The 24,773-nt window shown below is 39.4% G+C and overlaps 1 protein-coding gene across 3 annotated transcripts in view; it reads left to right on the top strand.

Moving 5' to 3' along the window:
• The window catches only part of SLC35F3 (solute carrier family 35 member F3), a 159,163-nt gene that overhangs the window by 48,419 nt on the left and 85,971 nt on the right, over window positions 1-24,773 (top strand). The window contains exon 1 of one of the 3 annotated variants that reach the window (XM_068676191.1): window positions 6,266-6,374. The exons of the other annotated variants lie outside the window; for them this stretch is intronic. The gene's annotated coding sequence lies outside the window, so the exon portion shown is untranslated. Of the gene's footprint in view, window positions 1-6,265; window positions 6,375-24,773 lie in introns of those variants that run through there. 3 annotated transcript variants of the gene reach the window in all.

A 24,773-nucleotide genomic window follows, 5' to 3' on the forward strand; every position in this document is an offset into this window, starting at 1 on the left:
AATCCTTTTAATTTTGAATGCCATAAGCACTGTAAAAACAGAACACAAGATTTCATCCCAAATCCTATAATTTTAGCTACACTCAAAATGATATTATCATATATTACTGCATGTTTCAAAAGACTTTTATGAGTCTTCAGCTGGATGTTAATCACAAAATATAATTCAAAATATATATGCATTTCCTTAGAGTTGCCTTGATAGTTACAATTCATAGCAAAGCAGTATTTATCTCTCCTTAACCACGTAAATTAAATCTCAGTGGACATCCCACTTCACTGGCCTCATTCCCTTTCTTAGGGAATTGTAATTCAGAAGCCCCTACCTCTGTTCTGTTTATGAAGCTGTTCATCAGCGTGCTTCTAAGAGTTGATAGTTTCAGGACTGTTTTAGCAGAGAAACTTTCTGACTGGATTAACATCCATGTGTTTTCCCTGCAGTGCTGCAGAGAAGCATAGGAAATGTCAGATGGGTTTCCTCTTGAGTGTGATCTTCCTTTAAATTGCAGCAGTTAAGACAACAGCTGTGCAAAGGGTGATTTAGGCCCTGTATCCTCTCAGTATCGACCTTTGTGCTATTCCTGGAACTTTTAGTAAATCTGAAGAACAGAACGGAGATTAAAAAAACCTGCAAACCCCAGGCTGGAACTTGCTGGAGTTCACTTCTCAGTGACATCCTTGTTTTCCCCATGTTGTCATAGTTTCCTGTTAAGGATCAGGAAAGTGTCTTCGTGTTTCATCAGCTGTTTCAGCTGCCAGTAAAGTGGTTCATCCATCAACCTTCTTTAATCTCAGTCTAGCAGTTCAGAGTGAAACGTGACTGGAAATTGTTAAAAAAAAAAAAATAAAAAATCCTCATTTTCATTTTTCTCCTTATTTCATTTGTATGGTTACGGGTAATTTGCTTGCCCATTCTACCAGCTTTCTCCCTGTCAACAGTATATCTCTCTGAAGATACACTGATACTAATGCTAACCTGTTTTTTAAAATAACAAGAAGTTGGAAGTTTGTAATTGTTTGCTGTGATCTTGGTTTTATTTTCTATCCTTTTCTGATTGGCAACACATTAGGGGAAGATTTTTGGCCTTTGTTCTATATTTTGACAGTTTAAATATTGATCTAAGCAAACTGAAGGGGGTATAGTTGGCATTTGGTGAACTGACGCTTCACAGCATGACTTTCAACAACAAAATCTGCATACTCATTTTCTTCCCTTGGAAGGAATCCGTAGATTTTGTGTGTGCAGCACAAGTGGCCAAGTGCCCTCAGCACAAGAGTAAATCTCCCATTCAGGAGTAGATTTTTGAGGTCAGGAGAGGTTTGCTTCAGTTATTTCTCACTAAATTTCAGCTTTGAAATTACAAAAGGAGATCTTAATTAATGGATCTGGTGGGACTGTGAGATTTATCCTGTCTCCATTTTACACTTGAATAATGTCAGGGGAAAGGTTGTTACCAAAGTCAGCTTGGTTGGAGAATTTTATATTCAGCCAAACACCCAAAATTATTCCATCCGTGTGTGAAATGACATCCATGAAGTAACATTCCTACTCTCTACCCGCTCTGCATGACGATGTAGCTTTTTGCAGTCTTCTTAAAGAAAAGGAATCTCTCTCCTTAACATAAATGGATTTGTAACTATGTTGTTTGCTTAATGTACATCAGACTTCAATTCTCTTAAGTTTATCTGCTGTATATTTTATCACTAGTCTCCTGAAACTTAAATTAATGATGGTTCAAGTCTTTGACTGTATGTATGCATAAGCATACTTAATATATCGGTTTACCCGTAAGTAGCATCTCTTATTCCACCAGGCCATTAGCATTAGGGGATTCCATGTGAGCTGTGCCTGAGTACCTCAAAAGGGTTAATAGCTGAAGATCATGGTGCAAAAATCAGGTTCAAAGTGGAGCTGTGGAGGAATTATGACCCTCTCTCTCCTGCAGTCTTTTTCTTGATGTATCTGTTTCAATTTGTAGTAGCTGAGGGTCTGTTTCTTTAAATTCTGTGTCAAAAAGCTTCCAAAACCCTTATTTCATAGTATATTTGAAATAGTATATAGCCATCTCTTGATTTATAAAGTTATTCAACAGACATTCATTTCAAGGTTACATTAAAATTAATTTATTAGGGAAATAAGTCTTTTGAAATGTGAGTTCAGGAGATACAACCTGCAAGTGAGTTGGCTTAATATCAAAGTGAATAATTTTTCTGAGCCATATGAATAATAGTTAGCTGTCAGCATCCAAACATAAACACATACAGTTAGCAACTTCGAGCCGGTTGGAACTGTGCCTAAATCGTGTCTCAGAATAGGCAGTTGTGCAACTGAGCTTTTAAATTTTATTAGAAAATGAAACAGTTGCAGGAAATGGTCCTCATTTTAATCATTTGAATTGTTCTTGGGCCATCAGGAGAGTTTTTCTGCAAGAAAATGTAGAATCAGAACATTCAGTTGCTCAAAGCTGTGAGAGAATGCTGAGTTACTTCACTGTACTATAAAATTGTTTTTCAATAATGCTTTATATGCACACACATTTCCTATTAGCACAAAATGTTTGGAAACTAGTTTGAAAATACTGAAATGTTTTGCTGGAAATTATTGAATTGTTAATGATAACTCATAGTAAGTTAATTTAAAATTTTATTTGTGGGTAAATCTCCTTACTCCAATTTATAGCACAAGACAACTTGGTATTGGTGAGAGAATCACACCTCTTGATTATGGTTTATCTTAGTCTTTACTGCCTGATGTTTAGGAAGTAACTTACTCAGGTGCTTGGAGAACACAAAGCAAGGCTTTCTACTGAAGTACAGAACATGAATTAATTTACGTCAAGTGACAGTGAATTAAAAAAGTAAGTCAAGTTAATTTTTTTATTTTAGAAAATTGTTTTACTTTATTAGTGGATTTGCTGGTGTGAGGTTGATGGTTGGGTTTGATGATCCTTTTAATGGGCCTTTTCCAACCTAAACGATTCTATGTTTCTGTTCTATGATGCTACTTAGAAAATTTTTCAATTAAAATCAAACTGTTCTAGATTAAATTAAAAAAAAATAAAAAAATCACGTGCTTAATCTTTATTTAATCAGGCCCTATTTTGATGAAATGCTCTCAGCTTAAAAACTGTTTCTGTCCCAAATTTATTCCTATATGTAGTGATTCCTTAAACTTATTTAAAACAAAATGAGACCTAAAAGTATGTATTCAATTTAGCAGTCCCAGTTTGTTATGGTTTATTATCTGCTGGTGTTATGAGTTTGACTAATAGTGAAGGTCACTTGTCATCAAAGGAAGTGAAGAGAAAAATAAACTTCTCTCTTATTCAGTACATGCTCACTTTGCATATATGGCTCATAACTAGGTTACCCTGTTCATTGTACCCTTCTGATTTATGGAAGACTTTTCCAAAACAAATGGAGAAGAGGGAGAAAATATAACTACAGATACGGGCTGGAGGAATTACATTTAGATCTCATTTTGTAGCTGAAATTATGTTGTTGTGTTTGTTTTTGTGTTGTTTTTTTTTTTCCTAAAAACACAAGTAAAATATAAATTTTCCCCTTCTTTTAATATATACTTAAACATTTTTCTCTGTTTTTCCACAACAGTATTCCTTCTTGTATATTGTACCAGTTTTTAATTCATAACTTTACCAGAGTATGTGTTTTGTAATGAACTGGGACTGGGAGTATGATCAACCTGGATATGTTCCTGTGCGTGTCCTGATCTTTATTCACTTGTTAGTTATGAAAATAAGGAAGACATCTTTCTAGTGCATGGAGCTACTACATCTTGCTTAACCTTGCTGTTTGTTTAGTTTTTCAGACAGACTTTATGTGAAGTTGGGCTGGCTGCATCCTAACCTGAAAGTACTGGGATGGTACCTCTGGATTGTGGCTAATAAGCAAAAGTAGTAGAAATTGTACCTTCTAGATGAAAGCCTGAAGTTGTTGGGTTTTTTTTTGTTTTTTTTTTTTCCTCAGGCTAATTATTTAGTAGATTTCTTAATCTCTTTGACCTCAAAGCTACTGTTTCTGTAGTTGCTGTGTGGGGACAGTGGCATCTGGCCTTCACAGTGACCCATTAGTTGTTTGCAGGGTATGAAGCTGTGACTGTTCCAGCTCCAGCTTGTGTACTTTGGGTGGGTGTCTGTGTGTGTGGTTTTGAAACTAGGACAGGTATTAGGAGAGCTGAGTTCATGTTGATCTGCCCTGCTGTGGGTGCAACGCTACTGACACCTATGGTTTGGCTTACCTGGGCAGTGCTGTTACAGAGTCTTGTGTGGAGCATCCAGAAATGTTCCTTGTTGAGGACTCAACTTCCAAAATCCTGTTTCTGCCTGGGGCTAACTCTTCTGGTTTTTAACTTCCTGTCCACTGCATCAAACTGGGTCACTTGTCAGGGAGCGGAAATAAAATTTAAAAGCACAGTCTCTTTTGCAACAGTTGCAGTGCTAAAAACAGCCAGAATTGGGAAGAGGAATGTTTGCCTGCCTTAAAATATCTTTTAAAAACCGTCTGGTTAGAAGTGTTAGAAGGAGTCCTTGTCAAAATGCATTAGTGAGCATGGAACATATGAAGCCATCAGGACAGGAGAACGGCCGTGCCATTTCAGACCAGAGGCCTGTCCAGCCCCGGGGCTCATCTCGAACAGTGCTGGCGGCAGGTTGTTAGGGGCTGGCATGCAGCTGTAGCCCCCATGGCTGGGAGCTCAGGGACTTGCTGAGACATAATGTATATATCCTGGTGTTCATCTGCCTTCAGTGTCACAAAGCCCTGGCTGGGCATCTGTCCTACAAGAAGGCTCACGTGTGTATTAGGACACAGCTGGTTACTGAACCCAGTCAGTCACAGAGAGGCACAGTCCATGTGCCCAGATACTGCCGTGTTTGTTGACACTGAAGATTCAAGCCAATAGTGTACATTCCCAAGATTTTCAGGTTAAAAAAAAAAAAAGGCATAAGTGCTATATCCTTATTTTCAGGATTTGAATCCTGAACCTTGAATACTTTATTAGATTCTGGACACTTGAACTTCAAGTGCCTCCAGATGGCTTGCCCTCTTTAGGTCACAATATGAAACTGCAGTGGGACAGAGCACCGTGGGACACTCACCTCCATAATTTGCTGCAAATTTAATGATAGAGGCCCTGTGAAAGCTGAGTCATGGTAGGGCAAGAGCCAGCTGGCTGGTTGGAAATGGCTGATGCTCATTATCTAATTCACATTAACTACTGCATCTTCACTGTGAAGAAGACCCACCTGGATAGAGAGGTACGGTAGCTAGCTTTCTCCTTGCCTAGCAAGAAGGATGTGAGAGGGAGAGGATTTGCTTCAGTCTTAGCAGTGTAAACCATGACAACAATATATTATGGATACTGTGAGGTACTTGAGAGATACTGATCTTGTTTTCCCCTTTTCCACTGAATGTCTCAGATCTTTTTCATCTTCCCTGAATTGGTGGGAAAACATATTTTGAGACTAGTATGGAATGTGGACAGAGAAAGAAACTGCACCTTATGTGCTTACGCATCCAGGCAAAAAGTGTTTGAGGGAACAGAGAATATGGGGTGAATGTTACATTCACTTTTCAAGGTGGGTGTAAGCTGCTTTCAGTGGTATAAGCACAAAGCCATCAAGAATCAGGGCTTAGAAATCTGAAGAGTGGAAACAATTGTTTGTAAAGTATCCACTTAGATAAAGGTGACTACACGTTGAAAGAGACTTCCTACCAGGAGTAACATGAGAGCCAACAATATCTTTAAAAATAGAAAGTATTTTTGAGATGTGACCATGATACATTCACTTAACTGTGTGTGACATGTTTTTATCTTAAGGGATTCTTTGATCCTAACCATGATACTGTGCATTCATTTCTTGTTAATCAGGGTCTGGCAAAGCATTGGTTGTCACCATTTCAGAGACCATTCTTCCCACTTGTGTTTGGTTAAAAGGTCTTAAATGCCATAACTTATTGTTCAACCACATCATACTCATGATGCCATACCTATAAATTACATTATTTATTGACTTTTTTCCCCTAATACTTTTGGTGTTTTTCTCTGCAGTATCTGAGGCATAGCAGCCTAATACATTGACGGAAAACATTTAAGATAGTGTTTCCTACAGGGTTCTTTTGGCAGCAGTTTTAAAAGAAAAAAAAATGGCTTCAGTTTCATGATAAAGGGCATTCAGGAGGAAGAACAGAAAGGAGAAATACGAGGGAACGGAACAGGAAAGCAGTCATTGCTCACATGAGGAAACAAAAAAATCAATTGGTGTGAGAGCTAGCACAAGCAGTAATTATTCTGAGAGCTACAGGATTTTTCATACAAGCTTGAATTGGAGAAGAATAAGATTTGAAACGGAAATGGTAAGTGAATTTTAAAGAATAGGATCCAAAGTTATATATTAAAAAATGCTAGTTTGGGCAGTTCATGTGTGCAGTTGTTTAGTTAGTTTGCTTAAAAATAACTGTTGTTAGTTAGTTTGTTTGTGTAAAAAAAACATAGTGACAGCTTGTGTCCTTTCTGTCATTACTCTGATTTGTGGGTTTATCTATTTTTTTTTATAGCTATATCATATTTATGTATTTATTTTCATCTGTGTACAGTGGTCCAAAATAATGAGGATAAATATTTCATAATGCACAATACTGTGTCATCACACGTATATAATCCTGGATGTTGGCAAGAAACAAACTTTTTGGCAGCATGAAATACCCTGCTCTGGGCAGCTCCACAGCTAAATTGCAGGTTGCATACGAGCAGGGAGCCAGACAACAGAACCATGGCCATAAACCCAAAGACATGGTCTGTGATGATGATTTGTATGATACACACTGGGCTTTAGCATCATGCGGTTTGCTAATACTGTTTGTTAGATAAAAAGATTCCGAGCAATTCTGCGAGATAACGCCAAAAGCATTTTTCAGCTAACCATGAGGGCTATAGACCTTCCATTTCTGTAAGCTGGGCTCTGTTTGTGAAAAGTACTCAAACCAATTTAGGGCCAGGGAGGCACAACTGGGATTTGAAAACATTTAAGCAAAGAAAGCACCAACTCTCTTTGAAGTCAAGTCCTTCTGTAAATTGCCCTGCATTTATCTTTGCTTTTTTCACCTATCAGCTCCTTCTGTATATCTCATCATCTGCTGTGTTCAAAAGACCCTGCATCTATAAGTCATAGTCCTTTACAAGGTCTCCTTCCCCCTCTGAGAACTTGAGTCTACTGTGGCAGTAGTGCAAACAGCGGGTCTTATCATTTCCAGTCCCTGCTTGGAAAATCATATTGTTATACAGCCAGTGTGCAGAACTACCAGTCCTCATCTAGAAACTCCAATGTAGGTTACTTAGAAAACAGAAGACGTTTTGTTATTTGGACCTCTGAGTGCTCAAGCAGTGAAAAAATGATTACTTAAAGTTTGAGACAGTGTACTAGTATGATCTGCATTTGATGAATATCCTGATGCATGTAGTTAATGCATACTTAGCTAAAGAAATGTAGCGGTTCTTTTGCTCAATTGCACTCATACCTTAAGCATAATCCATTGTGCATAGCAAAATCTGCAGAGTAGAGGGACTAAAAAGTAGGCAAAGGACTTGGCCAACTAAATTTGAAAATCTTCTTCACATTCTTCATTTTTGTGAAACCACCGAGTATTGATGGATGTGAGATAGCTGAATAACTTATTAGAATCAGGTTATGAATCTGCTGAAGAGGAAATATTCAAGAAGAAATGCTGAGAATTTCCTTGTGAGGGAAGTAAGAACGCTTGTTCAGGTATGTTGCCAACATTTATTAAGTGGACCAAATACCTTCTAAACTGAGGTGTCTTGTTAACTTGTGTTCACTTCTGGAGTAAAGAACAGAAATCATACGTTAGATTTCACATCAGGCAATGGATTTATGGGGTAGTGAAGGCTGGCAAAATGCTATTTCAGTAGGCCAACAGAATAGAAGTTAAATAGCTGCAGGTTTTCAGTGCAGGAGGTATAAACTTCAAGGCTACACTATATATGCATTCCTACTTTTTAATATGGTAACTTAAATTGGAAAGAGGAAACTAATTGTTCGTGGTCTTGATTTTAGCAGGATTCCACTGAGAAAATGTGATGCTGTAGACTGAAAATTAGACTGGTTTGACTTGCTAGAATCTGTCTTTTCAAATTATGTAGAGATGCGTCTGGGACTCGAGGAGTCTCACTAAGGCAAAAACCATTAAGAGTTCAGTGCTTCAAGCCACTGAATGGACTGGTTTTGCCTTCAGAATTTACTTATTAGTTTGCACTTTTCCCATATTGCACTCAACTCCCATGTGGAGCAGATGCTGGAGAAAATGGACAGGTTTGTGTAAATTCTTTATGTCCAACTAAACTGTTGATCTTGCTGAAAGATACAGATTAGTTTCTCATCATCAGGAAAGAGAAAGTATGCTGAATCTAATGATAAAAAGGTTAACTGGGAAAATAAATTTGTCTTTAATTCATATTCAGTTTGGTCGTAATAGCTGCAGGTCTATCACCCAGAGTTGAGAACAGCTTCTCTGGAGTCGTGGATATTTTTCTAGAAACCACGGCTCAGATTATGTCATCAGCCCTGCATCAGGGCTCAGAAACCTCATTCATGATAACTCTTATGACGTTGAGGTTTGCTTAAGAGGAGAAGGCTTAAGAGGTTTTATCACCTCTCAGCTCAGCAGACTTTGGAGGTCTCAGTGATGTCAAGAGCTTCTCAATACAAAGGAGTCTTCCACCTTGAGTACATCTCTTCTTACTCCTGAAGGGCTCTGTTGAGATGTTTGAGATCTCATTTTGCACTGAAACCCATCTGCTTTGTGTGTTGGCTTCTTGTAAGAAAACGAATTGCCTTAGGTCGTCTTAAAATATGACTTTACAAGATGCCAGTTTTCCTTAGGGGGGAGGGAAAAAAAAAAAACTGCTATCTATATTGGCTGTGTTTAGCTAATGCCTCTCCGCAGAACTCCTGTAACACTGTTTACTGCCAAACTGCCCAGTTTCAGCCCCAGGCTTGTGGGAGATTTGCTTAGCACTTGAACAGAGATATGAGCTATTTATTAGGTCAGCATAGTTTTTTATTGTGAAATGATAAAAGACACACTGTTAATAAATGCAAGTAAAAATATAAATATATTTAATGTAATATCCATAGCCAAAACACTGGCAGGATTCTCTTGACAATGGGGCATTTATGTTAGATTATATATTAAAGAAGGACAGTGGTAGTAGGGAAAGACTCCCAAGTGTTTCTCAGTATTGAGTGACTGTTTCTGCCTCCAGTCAGCTGCTGATGCCAGCCATCCACCCACCACTTACATCTTTCAGACAAGCACATTGTTCTTTTTCGCATGCTTGAGGTGCAAACTGCCTCATTATTTTCATTCTCATCATCCTTGATGTTCTTTTGTTGTTGTTGTTCTTTTTTTTTTTTTTTGTCATGGCTGCAAAACAGTCATGAGTGAAGAGTTATTGGCATGCTGTAGCTACTGACCACTAGTAAGTCCCAGCTTTGTCCATAGTCTTCTGATACCTCTTGACTTACATTTAGATTTTGATCTGGGCTGAACCCAGTAAAGCTTTTCTTATTCCCAGCAACTTGCGTTGACAGTTGATTAGATGAATTACTGATAAGTGGAGATTCAGGTAGGCTTTCAGTTTCTGCAAATTCCTCTTTGTGCTGACTTCGGAAGAGATTTCCAACAACATTTTTTTTGGTGGTTGCTCTCGTGATGAGTAGAGGGTGCATTCACTTTCTTAGTATGAGTCACGATTTTTCTGTGTTTCGTTAAAAACTTCAAAGACAAATTCTCTGTGCTTGTGTTGCAGTAGCAATATGTTTGAATAAGCCTTGCAGCCACTATCAGCTATGAGACAAATAGCTTCTGTCCAGTATGTGGATCAACAATGTTTGACAAAAATAAATTTGGAACACGAAATGTCCAGAAATTATTCTGCCCTTGAGCATTTCAGTTAGTTTGGCTTCTCTTAAGAATATCTTAATTCTCCATCCTTTGAGAAAAGCTATAAATTATTACATTTAGGAAAATATTTGTAGGTTTTGAATATTTCCTGGTCTTCAAGTTTTTCTCTGTAGACTGGTGTAGAACTGGGTTGTGTAGCAGTGACATCACACAAGCAGAATTGTCAGCTCCTACAAGAAAAATAGCAGTAACATCAGAAAATGTGTAAATCGTTATAAGTGACACCTGCATCCTCTGCTGGTGATACATATTGCAAGTAGCCTGTCATCAAGAAGAGCAACTCTCCACTTTTTAGAGGTCAGGTGGTATGAAATCCGTGGTTTACTGAATAACCACTATAGGTTCCCTAAGCTGCCATATGGGATTTTTTTTTAGCAACATTTACATTCCTGGTATGAACAGGTAAAAAAAAAAAAATGCATTTCTTTCTCTACAGAAATGCATTGAACACTCCTGTACATCCAGCAGATGTAAAGGCCTCTGCTGGAACCATTCACAACTAGTCAGAAACAGTGTCAGGAAAACCTCTCCTTAACAGAGGTAAGCTTATAGGGGTTTTAATCTTTGCTGCTTTGCATTGGGTGGCAAGAAGCTTTCTGTAGTAGTGTATATCCTGAATTCCCTGGGTTTGTCCAAGATGGCAGGGGACACTTTCAAGCATTTCTTGAGAGTCGTCCCAACAACACACATTGAAAAAAAACACCATATAAACTGGGGACTTTGAGCAAATTGATGATTTTTGACCATTAAGGTCTTTCACATCAAAGGTCTTTGCATCAAAGTTCTTTGCATTTCTAAAGAATAACGGTCATCAAGGAAATACTGTGTACTGTGCTATATAAACATTCATCCATGGAAAGACTTTTATACAAGACTCTGCTTATCTCTGGGCCTCCCTTGGGTACCAAATCCACAGAAATCTATCACGCGGTTCTAGATGGCTTCAAATTGCCTTAGATGTCATCACTGTTGGAGGCTTCTTCTGTCAAGTCTGAATTACTGGCTCTATCAATTGCAAGTGAAAAGGGATTTTTCATCTTCTCAACCAATTTTGCTAACAAGTGTGGCTTGACAGCTCCATTCAGGATGCTGATAGCTTTTATTCTGGGCTTCAGAATACAGTCCCCCAGGGAACACTCGGTGAACTACAGCAATTACAACTTCTAGCTTCGCTTTCTTCGCCTCTTAGTTTCAATCAGAGAGATTACTTGAAATAAGTCTTAGCCCATCATCGGGTGATATATTTGTTTCTAAGTTCCCAGATCACTACTGTTGGCTCACTGGCACACACACTGGGTTTCCTGGTGTCCGTGAGCCAGATTACATCTGTTCAGTGTTAAACAAATCGTGTGTAGGTGCCCAAGTCCTTGTAGGTTCTGGAAGCCCTACAACTATGCTTACAGGATAATTTACCCTGTCTCTCAGGCAGGCTGTTTGGCTTAGATGCCATATTGAAGTGCCATTACCAAGCCCAGGTCCCAGTTTAGCTAATTAAGCATTAGTTCTTATGTCTCCTCTAAACTGCATTATGCTGAGTAGAAATCTCTCTACGCTTACATAGGCTTTGTGTGCTGGAGTATATATATAGTATTTCTCATTAAGATTACAGGATTTTTCTTTTATTCTTGTTGCTTGAATGTGGGCATACATGTTCAAGTGAGTACTTCTGAGTCAAAAATTTTCTGTCGTGGTGAAATATCATGAGTTGCTAAGTAATGTGTTTTGTTTGTATTTTTCCTTTCCCTTGAGAGTATTAGATGCTTTTGACTCCTGTTTTCCTTCCTGATGGCAAATGGATTCAGTAACGGCACTTGCACAAGAGAGAAGTTATTCAGATTTGTTAATAGCTGCTGCTTTCTCAGGCCAGCAGGTTACGTGGTGTCTTTAATTATTACTGCCTATGCCTGGCCAGAAATTTTAATTGCAGGTACAGACTAGTGGGGTTGATATTATGAGCTATTTGCCCACTGCAGGGTCCTGCATTCTCCTTTTGAGCACATTGTCCTAACCACAATGCACGGGGGGCAATATATTTGATGGACCTGAAATAAAATAATGTTCTCTCACAAGGGTGCTGCTTTTATTGTTATCTGGATATGACTATTCTGTACTTCCCGAGGACTCCTGAGGAACATGTCACTATCCAAATTAATAGCAGAGACTTTCTTATGAAGTGTAGCTGTTTCTCAGGTAAAAAGCATTACTTTCTCTCCTAGTGGTTCTACTAATGACGCTTGCTCTGGGATTTTCATACTATATTAAATCTCTCAAACCTGTCTTTTGATACCAGCTAGTAACAGTTTGGTTTTTTTCTACTGTGACCCAACTCTGAATTGCTTTTTTCTGCTACCTTCACGGAAATCTGTGACATTGGGAACATTCCTAGAAGTCTGTTTTCAATTTTATTCCTTTTTCTTTTCTATTTGACACTCACTGAGGTAACTAGGCCTAGTCTTAAATTAAGCCACATTAGATGCAGTCTGAAAATGAAAGAGTTTTAATATATTGTGGTCCTGGTAGCATGTACTTGATCAGCAAGACATCAAAGGAATACAAATTTTGAATGTGAACGCCATACCATGAAGCATAGAGGGGAAGTCAGTCCAGGGCGATCACATGGAGAGCTGCACAGTAGCTCTGAATGAGCCTGCTCCTGTCAGGAGCTCTGCAGTCACTTCAGTGCCAGGCTCAGCCTATGCGATCCCATCAAGGGGTGGAAATAATAATCAGCCTACTAACACAGTACTCCTTGGTCTCCATGTTGTCTGTGCAGAGGTGCCTGTTGCTTTTGTAGACATGCCATTGCATTTGGGTATACCCAGAGCAGTGCTCACCACTTTGCTCAGACATCCCCACTGAGAGCTTTCAAGGCAGTCCTTTGCAACCCACACAGCAAAGCGGAGTATAATGAGCAGTCTGTCACCATGCGTGGTGTCCCATATTAAGTTCACCAGAAACTGTCCTTTGCCTTTCCACGCAGTGTTCACAGAAAAGTACAGCATGCAGTCTACTAGTAAATTACTTGGAAGATGAACGGATGGCAGGTGAGAAGAATACAGAGTTAAAACATATTTTGAAGACTAAGCTGAAATTCATATGATTCATGTCATATCTCTTTAATCTTTAATTTCCGTTTGACTATATAGTCTCGCAGTACTGTTCTCAAAAAGAGTGGTGTTGCTGCTATGTGATGGTGGTAGGGAACACAAGAATTCAGATCAAAGTATATCATGTCCTATCTGAAGGCACATGTAACATAAAGTAGGTGTTCTCTTGGTGGTGTTCTCTTTTTCATTAAATCCCCTTTATGTAATTCTAGCAATGTGAAGAAATTATATATATATATTGCCTGGAGAGATAAAAAGTGATGAAGGGAACCAGTTTAAATGTAATTAAGACTTCCAGTGGAGAAGTGGTTCAAACTCTTCCAAGCAGAAGGCTTCACAGATAGATGCAGAGCACCAGTACCAGCTGATTAGATTCTCTCATCCTAAAGATAAGTTGAGCTCAAGCTGTTTGCTCCAAGGAGGTGGCAGTAGCAGCAGAGAGGAAAAAAAATGCTTCTATTTTCAAGCCTTCTACTCATGCAATCCCTGTAAGGAATTTGGAAGTTGGTGAGGCAGCTGCAGGGGTGTGAAGGAGACCACTGCTGCAGACCAACATGCCAAACTGCTCAGGCAAAGCTGTGAGAAGCAGTAGCAGAAAGAAGAGAGAAGTAGCTGCAGCAGGGAGGGGATGCTTGTGGGAAGCTGACAGGAAGAGGCTCAAGATTCAGCAGTCCCAGGAAAAGTAGTTTGATACAGCCCATTGAGATTTACGCTGAGATGACTTTACAGCACCCTGGCAGTTTCAAAACCTCCTTAAAATTGATGGAAATGTTGTTCATTGCTATACTTTGTCACCCTACCAGAGCACTTGGAAATGAACTCATTGTGACTCAAGATCAAGTACACTTCTTCATACCCCGAACTGGCAGCCAAATGGGTCGCGTGTAATCAGACGTTTTATAGGTTAATGTTTCTGTTCCCAGACACAAAAAGAGATTCCTTTCTTCTGAGGATAGCAGCACTGAATAACTGGCAAATGTTACTGTGCAATAAAGGAGAAAAATACTGTGCCCTTCTAAACCCCAAATCCTTTCTTTCATTCTGACAAAACTGTCTGTTGGTGCTGCTTTATGATAGCATGCTTGCTAAATTCTGGATGCTCCTTCCTGTAGGATTGTTGAATGGTTTTGGTTAATAATCGCCTTTCTGGTCAATTTAAGCAAAGATGTGAACTGGTATGTGTATTGTGAGACTTGTGCACGTGGTGATGCAGGATTTGCAATTATTTTCCATGTAAATTCTGGCTGTTAGACTGAATCAGCAGACTAGGGTGAGAGAGGAAAAAATGTTGGGGGCATCAGAAGGAGTGGGATTTGTTAGCAGTGTCTTGAAGCTGAAAACTTAGTGAGAAACCTTGCTATCCCCCCATTACCATTCCTTGTTACTTATTAACTGGAAATGCCAGTAAGGAGAAGATGTGTGCTGCTTGGAGGATGTCTTTCTTTTTAGTTCTTGGCTGACTGGTCTGAGGAACTTAAAGCTGGGCTCATGGTGAAAGAGGAGGTGTAGATTTTTGATTCCTTTACTCCCTCTCTCTGTTGGAGCGTAGAAGTCTTTATAATCAGCTCTTTCTCCTGGCCCAGATTTTTTGGAATATATACCCAGCCCTCCATTTTACTTTATTCCACACTAGTATATGCAGTACATGCATTTGCTACTTCCTTGGATATTCAGTATTTTAATTGATAAGTTTTCCAAAACTGCTAGTTGGAAATCCAGTCTGATGGGGAGCTCAAAAATTACCAGTAGATAAAATAATAACTCTTTATTTTACCTATTCATTTTGTCTTCTTAGAGCTGAGATTCCAAAATACAATTGTATCAAATTTTTAAACTTTCCCCCAAACTAACTGGGCTTAGCAATGTTTTTTAAGGTTTTTCCAGTTCTCAATGGGACACATCTGCAGATGTGGTGGAAACGGAATAGAAGGTATCTTGAGAATCTCCATGGAATGAGGAGAAATGACAGTGCTACGGACTTCCCCCAAAGTCTGAGCTTGATGAAACTGGTTTGATTCTTAGCACAAAAATTTCATTGTGTGTATTGCTGTGCTGGGATTGTTTTCAGCCGAAAGCACACGTATTGGTACTATATTGCAATACCCAGAGATCCATTGGTAATTCCCTCTTCTTTGTAACCAGCTACTTGGTTGTTGTTTTCTTTTCATTTTGTTTTATGAAATCTGATGTTTCCACAGGTACACCTCGCACTCCCCCCCCCAGTTGTAAACAATACATATTCCCCAGAAGATGTAATATACCCTGTTAATTCTACTTTCTAACCAGACAAGACAGTTTAGCACCTTTGCATCACTAAGACAATAAATACAGTTTTGAGGCTATGACAACAGTGATAGGTCAAGCCTTTCACATTATAGCAACCCAGGCTAATTCAAATTGGTGTATGTATATACAGCTGTTCTACCCAAGCTCAGTGCCAGAGGATTGTTCAGTCTGTCAACTGTGTAACCATGTTAGAGCTGAGCTGAGCCCTTCAGCAGATGCACGTTGATCTGCATCCAGCCTTGAGCACATGCCCTGAGGTTGTCTTGCCAGCACTCTCACTGCTGCTGTCTGCCCTGAGACTGCTGCTGCATCTCTGGTGTCTGTGACCCCACCTGCAAAAGGGATACAGGGTCATAATTCATCCTTCTTTGCAAAGGGGTAGAAATGTGCGGTCTCCTTTTAGAGGGAGGGAAACATACATATGCATAAATACATGCACATCTATACATATATTCAATATATATATATACATACATATTTACACAATAAGTATTTAGTACTTCAGCATTTATTTTGTATTAAGATTGAAAGTCATAACTATAGGGGTGTTTTTGTGTGTGTGTGTGTTTGCATTTCTGAAGCAACTATAAATCCTGTCTGATTTTGATCTCATATTTCTCAGGACACAAATCATCATCATCCATTCATCTTCTGCTTTCATGCACTATATGAAGAGGAATGTTCTGAGTTCCCAAACAGCTTCCATAAATTATTTAGAACTGAACATGTCAAGTTAGAAAAAATAAAAGCAAATGAACAGAGCATCTCTGCTGGTGATGTAGCTCTAAGAGTAAAAGCAGAGGGTTTGTGCTCCCTCTTCTGGCCGTGGCTGGGCAGTGACCGGTCAAAACATCCCCAAGCCCAGGGTAGCGAAATCTTTGGCGTGACAATGTTGAGAGGGTCAAGAGACTTCTCATGCTTCACGAGGAAATTTTTTTTTTTTTTTGTCAGCCTCTGGCCGAAGTTATAGGCAGGGAGAAGAAGGCAGCTTTTGTGCAAGAGTGCAATTCCATTTGGATTGATCTGCAAAAGGAACAGTCAATGTAGGGATATTTAGTTCAGCATATTAAGGAAGGCAAATATTAATGGAATTTCAGCAGTTGAACAGGAGTCCACAGAACACAAGCTCAAAGTATACAAAGGCATCAAATCTTTTACCTTACCACAAGTCTTCTTCCAATCAACCCTTCATAGGTGATTTTAACTCAGTTTCTAGAAACCTGTATTAAAAAAAATCTCCTGCTCTGTAAAATACACTGAAATACTGATACATATAATATATACACACAGAATTGCCTTTCTCTTATTATTGGAAGTAATACATGCCTGTCCTTGAAAGAAGGAGGGGATCCAATAAGGTGCACATTTTCACGGTATAATTACAGTACAATTTTCACGGTATAATACAATTATATCTTTTTCTTTTTTTTCTAAATGTAGAGCTTTTCATAGGTCCTAAATTATAAAGTATTTTGGCTTTCTAATTAAGACTATTGTCCTAATGCTGTCCATTTAATGACTTTTTTATAGAAAGCTATAGAATGTCTATTATCTATTAAAATCAGGAAACTGGCTTTGTTGCCTTAGGAGTCCTTTCATTTCAAACATAGAAATGATAATTTTTCCAAAGGACATAAACTTTCAATCTTCTAAACTTCTTATTTATTTATTTTTGCCAATGATGGAAAACTGGAAACTAAATTTCCAACTGTTTTGCTTTTATCACAAATGTTCTTATATCTGAAGTTTTCTTAAAGCCTCAAATCTTGAAATCAGAGGTTATGAGAATTTAGAGTTTCACTTTAAGGAATAACGTTTAGTTCTATTTCTTAATAGAAAAAACTTGAAAAGCATTACCCTTAAAGATTACCTTCCAAAATTGCTTTTTGAACTGTGTTTTTTGAATCTCTTGGTTCTTTAAAATAGCTATGGTATTTGATGAAGGAAGGGCTCAACTCACACTTCAACTACTTGAAGTCCTCTTAACTCTTAAGAAACTTAAGTTCACTCACTAGAGTGGAGAGGAGCCAAGAACTGCCAAGTGCTGCGTGCTATCTCAGCTGCATGGGCTGGGAATGCTCCTGCCCCCCTTGCAGAGGTGGTGAGGGCCTTGGAGCCCTCAGTGGCATTACGGTCCAGGTGGTTAAATACTGGCACAGGTTTCCCAGAGGGATTGTGGAGCCTTCATCAATGGACATATTCAAAACCCAACTGGATGTGGTCCTGGGCAGCCATCTCTAGCTGACCCTGCTTAAGCAGGAATTGGATTAGACATCCAGAAGTCTATCCCACCTCAGACCATCAGTCTTTAATGAAAGTGGTTTTTCGCAACCTGGAATTAGTGACTTAACTCAAGTCCTCCTGACTGGAGGTGGCATCCACAGACTACCACTGGAGTGAGGAGATTACATAGACCACGAACTGCTGAGGCACAGCAGGTCGGTTCTTAGCAGTGTCCAGCAAGGTTGTTCTTGCACCTGGGGACAGCCAAGGTATGGCTGGTGTTGGTACTGCTCGTGATCCTGCATAATGCTGCCATCTGCTGGGACAGTAACTCCATGACTCCTCCTGCCTCAAGCTGCTTGCAGCCTCCTGCTCTCTCTGTTTTTTGTCATCCTCACTAAATCGCAGCATATCACAGTTAGCAAGATTAGCCACGTCAGTGAGGATGCTAATGGGCCACTGCAGGTGCTCCAGTGTGTGTACTGTTGTGGTAGGTCAGGGGAGGTGCTTAGGAGTTGAGTAAAATAAGAGTTTTAGAAACCACTGCCTCGTGTTGTCTGCGGTTTCCCAGAACAACATTCATATGACTTGGCAGCCTAGAAACTGCTTGGTTACCTGAACCCTTTAATACTCTGTAATCATAGGTTAGTATCAAGTGTTGTTGTATCCTACTACAAGGAGTGAAACAGAGCCCCATGTCCTGCTAAGCTCCTGGGAACAGCACCAACTTCCCAGGGCTGCATAGTGCCTCATAGATGCATCTCCTACCCATTGGCTGCAGTTCAGGTGGCCCCTGGGCTGTCTGTGGAAACCAAAAGTATTCAGGAGTTCCTTGAGCTGTGGTTATTAAAATTATTTTAAAATGCATCTAAATATAAATAATGTAAATTCATTAATAAGTAGGTGTGCTGCTTTCTGGGTTGAAGAAGAGTATCTAGTTCCTTGTGATTCTGACAAAATGACCACAATATGTTCGCCTTCCATTGGAATTCTTTCACTTGTGCTGCAAGTTTCAGGATAATTTTCAGGGTTTTTAGATAATTATTTCTTATGCTTTCTCCTCCGGGATGCCCTGGTATTCTACCAATTTTCTGTTGTAGAATAAAAGTGACTGATTTCAGTATTGCACTGCCTAAGAGACTCCTTTTCTCATCAAAGTTTCTGCAGTTAGAAATGTGTTATTTATAAATTCCCAAGATCCTCTGTGTTGAGAGAGATTAAGTCTGGCTCTATACTTGTATATCTTGTATATATAGATCTTTGTGGCCTCTTGTGACCATTTTAGCATAATTCACTTGGCTATGTTTTGCAACATAATTTTCTTGAAATTTTCAAAATCCAGCAGGTTCATCTATACCCTGTTTCCCATTTTATCCTGAATCACTCTGATCACCAGGTACTGCTGCAGTCTGAGATGTTTCCCAGCTCTAGAAGAGCCTAGCCTCTGAATTGTGTTCCCTGGGAGTCCAAGAAGCCCCATGTAAGAAAGTTAATGCTAAAGCATGTGAGGAACAGCTTGTGTGATATCCCAGAAGAAGGCTCAGTTGTTAAACAACTCCTGCAGTGGATCAGTTTCCAGAGAGAGTTTCCAGTTGAGAGGTTGTTAGGATTAGAAATTTATCCCAACACAAGATGGCACTGCATGAATGAATTTTCTGCTGTTTAACTCATTTTTTGAGTTAATGCTCTTTGCTGTGCTCTTAATAGGTCACAGAGTGTTTTTGCATTCACATTTATGTTTTAAGGAATTTGTATAATGGGCACATTTACTGTAAAATGAACAGAAGCAACCATAAATTATGTGGTTTAGCTGATAACAGGCTCTATTTTAGTCTGAAAAATCTGAACAAACACAATGCAAATATTAACTCCTTCTCCACCATGAGAGCTCTCTTTCCTTTATGTTTAGAAAAATTTGAAAATGTAGAGACTGTGGAGCATCCAGGGTTCAACTACCTTGCAGACTTGCTAAGACGGGCTAGTTTTGCTGTTCTTTTCCATCTATCTTCTGTTTTGGTTTGCCCTACACAAAAAATGAAAGACCATAGGGTCAGGGGCATTATTTTCATTTTATTTCTTGTACTGCCTCACCAGGCTATCCAGTATTGTGATAGGACTTCTAGCATTTATTAAAAGACAAACTTATTTTGTTGCCAGCTCAGGTCTGGTGATTTCAAATCTCTTTTGGTTGCAAATGTGGAACAAGATGTTCTGCAGCTGATTTTCTGAAGAGCTTCATTCTTTCATTGCTGTGTCATGTGATACTTAGGAAAACACTTGCATCTGGTCACCTTTTTCCTTGTTGGATGGCATAAAATGTACCATGTGCACGTGGGATTTGTTTTATTTTCTGATTATTTTTTTCTCACGGTTTTCATGATTGTTAACAGTTGAAATCCTGTCAGCCACAAGCACCCAGAAGTCATGAATTGCCCTTCACATTCAGGGTGTTACCTTACTGATGCAAAGTCGTTATTTGTTCTAACAGTGCAGAGCCTAGATGTTGTCACTGTGGGTTTTGAGCCTGGTTTATAAGGATACACAGGTTTTGCTTAGGTGGTAGTTTTGAGCATTTTTTTCAGTATAATAGTCTAGAAACATTTTTGTAGCAAAATCTTAAATGCTTACATGATCAGTTGATCTAAGAGCCAAAATTTGAGCAGAGGAAAATGCATGATAAAATAATGACCACTTGCTACACTGCCTGCCAACCGTGGTATCATTGCGCTGATATGAGCCCAGTGGCTAAGAGCAACATCCCTTGTCATGTGTTGCCAATACCTGCCAGGGAATAATACATTCCTGTTAGTACTGAGTAAGATCAGAGTTTAGCTACGGCTATGAACCTAAGTCGAGGCTTTTCCTGTACTTTTAGTCAGTGGTTCCAAAACAAGTCAATGAGTATGTGTCAGATAATCTTACCAGTCAATGTTTATATGGTGTTCAAATACAAGCTTGCAAGTAATGATGTATGGTACTCCGCAAGAAAATATGAGTGCTGACAAAAGTCCATTGATCCAAAAGCCTTGTTTTAATCTGGTCTTCACTGCTGGCTTTTAAAACATCTCATTTGAACAGTGTTTCACAATTTGAAAAGAAACACATCTTATAATGAGCTGCTGAGTCCTCCCAGCACCATCCAAGTGCACTGCTTAACCAAGCCTCCGTCAGAGCCCTCTGTAGAGGAAACCTCTGAGACCCTTGAAGCCATTTCTCGGCTATAGCTAATCCTGCAGCTAAAGATCATTAAGTGTCTACATGGCTCTCTTAGGGCCATGTGCAAAGCCACCAGCATGCTGAGAACATCCTGAGGCTGGAAAGCAGCAGTGTTCTTGAGCCCTGGGAAGGCGTATCCTCACACTAGAAATTTCCCTGACTCTGGTTGACAGAGAAAACCAACTTTATTGATATGTTCACGTTATTCTGGCAGAGAGGAGTTAACTAGACATGCTTGTATTTCTTCTGGTATGTGGAAGAAAGCTGTCTTTCCTTTTGAAGCTATTTCTTGTTGTAAACTAACTATTAAGCCAGCCAGAGAAAAGGACCCCGATTTTCCAGAGTTTTGGACACTTGGTTCAGCAGCAGGGTCAAAGCCCACTTCCAGTAAGCACTTCATTATTTGTGTCAAGTAGAGAAACTGAGAGATGTTTGTCCTTGGACTCAGATGGGCTTGGGAGATCTGAATATGGATAGCTGCTTTGGAGCTGGGCCTTGAATGTGATAGTCCATACATGTATCTCAGACAAATTTTCTGATCCTTTAAGAAATTCACATCCGTATCCTTTCCTACATCTTTTGGTGGGTCCTGCATCTTCTGTGGGAACCCACAAAATTCAGGCTCATTGGCAAGGCTTGAAGAAAAATCCTGCTTTGGATCTCTGAGCAGCTAATTTGTTCTCAGCTGACACCAGTAATGATTACACTCTGCCTCAGGACACTTGAAGAAAACTGATGGCAGCTCAAGATTCAGTGACAGTGAAGAATCTGTTTTGAAAGTGGTGGTGGTGCCAGACTGACATGTAAGCACATTTGCTGCTGTCTTTATTTTCATGATCTGGGCCTCAGTGCCTGGGAAATCATTCGTCCAGCAGATGTCAGCTCAGTGACACATGCTGGGAAGGCTTGGAAGAACACTATAAGGAGGATACAGGTTTGGGAGTGATTCATCTGAATAGTCGCAGCCTTTTTTCCTAAACTACTTTGAAATGTGACAGCAGTAGAGCTAAACACAGACTGTATTCCTTAGTTTGTTAAATTTTACTATATCCAATATTTCATATGTAAAAATGAAGCCTGGAGAAATTTATGCATATTTATTAAAATGTTTACATAAGAAAGCCCCAGTGACATGAATCATCTTATAAAGAGTTAAGACCATTTTGAACAGTATTGTATTGAGAATTGAATACAGATATGTACGTATGAAATTGTTTTTCTTACCAAGTAGATCAGGGTTGCATTCCAATAGTTTGCTCTTTACACTGTCGGCAAGTGCTTAATTTTCCTATTGGTCATAACAACCATCAAGTTAAATTAACGTGTCCTATATGCTAATTGCAGCAATAATGAGTTTTGGAGATAATGGGTTCACTTCACACTTTCATACCTTCTAAAGCAGCTAAGCATCCATTTCAATCTGCAGCATTTTTGCTTTACAAGGAGACACCTGGCTATTAAGTAATAAAACTTGAAAGATTATATTGGTTAGTTTAATTTATAGTGCTTTTAAAAATTATAGGTAAAATGCTGGCAGTCAGAACATCGCAAAAATGAGAGTGCCTGGAAAAAAATAGCACATATTGTTAGTACAAAAGTGTGAATTCAATTTTTTCCTGGTTTGGGCTATCAAGTATCCTAGGGGATGGGCAACAGGAGAAGATATTGCTGTGGTTTGATGAATCACTGTTAATCAACTTAGCTGCAATAAGTGTCCATGTGCACAACTGCATAGTAAAGCAGATTCACTGGAGTCTAAGCTAATGCGTTTTGTCTCCCAGTTGGTGTAGGCAGTGACTGCACACAAGGCCAGGCTGTTGTGTCCCCTGGGCACAACAGCACGACTGGCAGTCTCAGGTAACCCTTACTGTTGAGTGATACCCAAGCCTTGTTGTGCTTGTGATTACACTGGAGTGATTCTTATCTGGAGCATTCATTGTTATTAGTAACGGAAAACCACAGTAAGGAAAATCAGGAGTATATGAAGATTGCTTATGATGATTGAGAGGATCTCAGCTTCTTGAATACAGGTACAGAACAATAGCACAGATAGCATCAATAGTATGAATGCATGTCACAGGAGGACTTTTTGAAATAAACATTTACAGTTGTCAATTGAAAGCTTTGCGAATGCTCTTATTAAATAGCTGAGGGAGAAGGATTTTGTTAGTTCATTATATAGATCATACTTTGGATCAGGTTTAATTTTTATAGGTTGAGTAAAGTCCACTGATGCCTCTGTTTATTTACAGTAGATGCTGTCAGGTCTTATCTGAAATGCTCAATGCTATAAATGTTTCTTTGTGTTAGTCTACTCGTGTGAATGGAAAATGATCAAATATCAGCCCAAATCTCATTTCTGAATGACAGACTTCCTCTGCTTTGTTCATGCCAAATTAAAAAGACATTTTAAAACAGGAAGGTTTGAACTCATTTGGAAGAAGTAGATGTCCAGCCTGGAAACAATAATTTCAATTCAGCTGTGCTGGTTATCTGTTCATGGCACGCTATTTCAGAAGATGAAAACTGCAGTTTAAGTTAGAAAATGCTCAGTGTTTCAAGAAATAAGCCAGCCATTTTTTGATGAGAGGAGACAAAGCCTCTCTCATAGTCGGGAACCTCTACAGTTATCTGTCGTGAACCTGGTGAGGCTGCCTTCTGAAGGGTGATGCAGTGCTGCCATACAGCACCTGGGCTTCGGAGCAAGGTGCCGACCCAAATATCAGCCACTAGAGACTTCTCCTGACCGAAGGACTTGGAATTGGACCCATTGTCTGTCTTTTCCCACGTCTTCCACTAAAGCTGAACAGACACCTCTCTGGTGTGTTTAACCAGAACATTTGACTCCTTTCAGGATCTAGATGTCAATAACTATGTTGAACTACAGCATCTCCTTAAAACCCTATGTTTCAAGGCTGCTGCTTCCCTCTCTGTTTAAAGAAACTTAACTTCTTTAAACTTGGACTTCTCTGTATTCTGGCAGAGATACACTGCACAGGTGAGCCTCCTGCCCCCTTCCTCAGGGTATTCGTGTTGTGGGGCATGGTGTGCTTCTTATAATGCTTCATATTACTTGGGGCACACTGCAGCTGAGAAAGAATGAAGGGAAATCAGGGGGAAAAAAGTGTAAAAATTCAAAATAAATTACTAAAATTAGGCCTTTCTTAAAACATGTGAATCTTTGTCCAAAAAGACTAAGTAGTTCACATCCAAGTAACAGGGTCACTGTTCGCTTCAGATTTTTCTCTTAGAAAGTACTTCTTTCCATGAGAATAGATGTAAAGAGACCTGTCTTCAAAGTATTAAGTAACCAATCTAAGAACCCCTATTTCTCATATAATGAACAGGAAATTTTACAATTTGATATATGCAAAGAGACTATTGCAACTTTTCAGTACTTAAAGGGGGCTTATAAAAAAGATGGAGAACAACTTTTTGCTTAATCAGATAATGACAGGACAAGGGGAAATAACAAGAGGGGAGATTTAGATTAGATATTAGGAAGAAATTCTTCCCTGAGAGGGTGGTGAGGCACTGGCACAGGCTGCCCAGAGAAGCTGTGGATGCCCCATCTCTGGAGGTGTTCAAGGTCAGGTTGGATGAGGCCCTGAGCAACCTGGACTGGTGAGTGGCATCCCTGCCCATGGCAGGGGGGTTGGAACTAGACGATCTTTAAAGTCCTTACCAACCCGAGCCTATGATTCTATGATGATGACTACTAAAAAATGAGAGGAAGATAATCCCTGGCTCACAAAGCTATTAGGCTGCAAATTGCTGGAAGGCAGGAGGATATACAAGAGATATTGTTGTATACTCACCCTCTCCTTTATCCCTTCCTGGAGTACGTGCCCAGAAAATGCATGCACATAGACACACACATACTCACAATATACGTTAAACCATTTCTTTCATTGTCTCAATTCTGTTATTCATGTGTTGC

This window comes from Anas acuta, chromosome 3 (genome assembly GCF_963932015.1).
Source record: "Anas acuta chromosome 3, bAnaAcu1.1, whole genome shotgun sequence".
Classification (NCBI taxonomy): domain Eukaryota; kingdom Metazoa; phylum Chordata; class Aves; order Anseriformes; family Anatidae; genus Anas; species Anas acuta.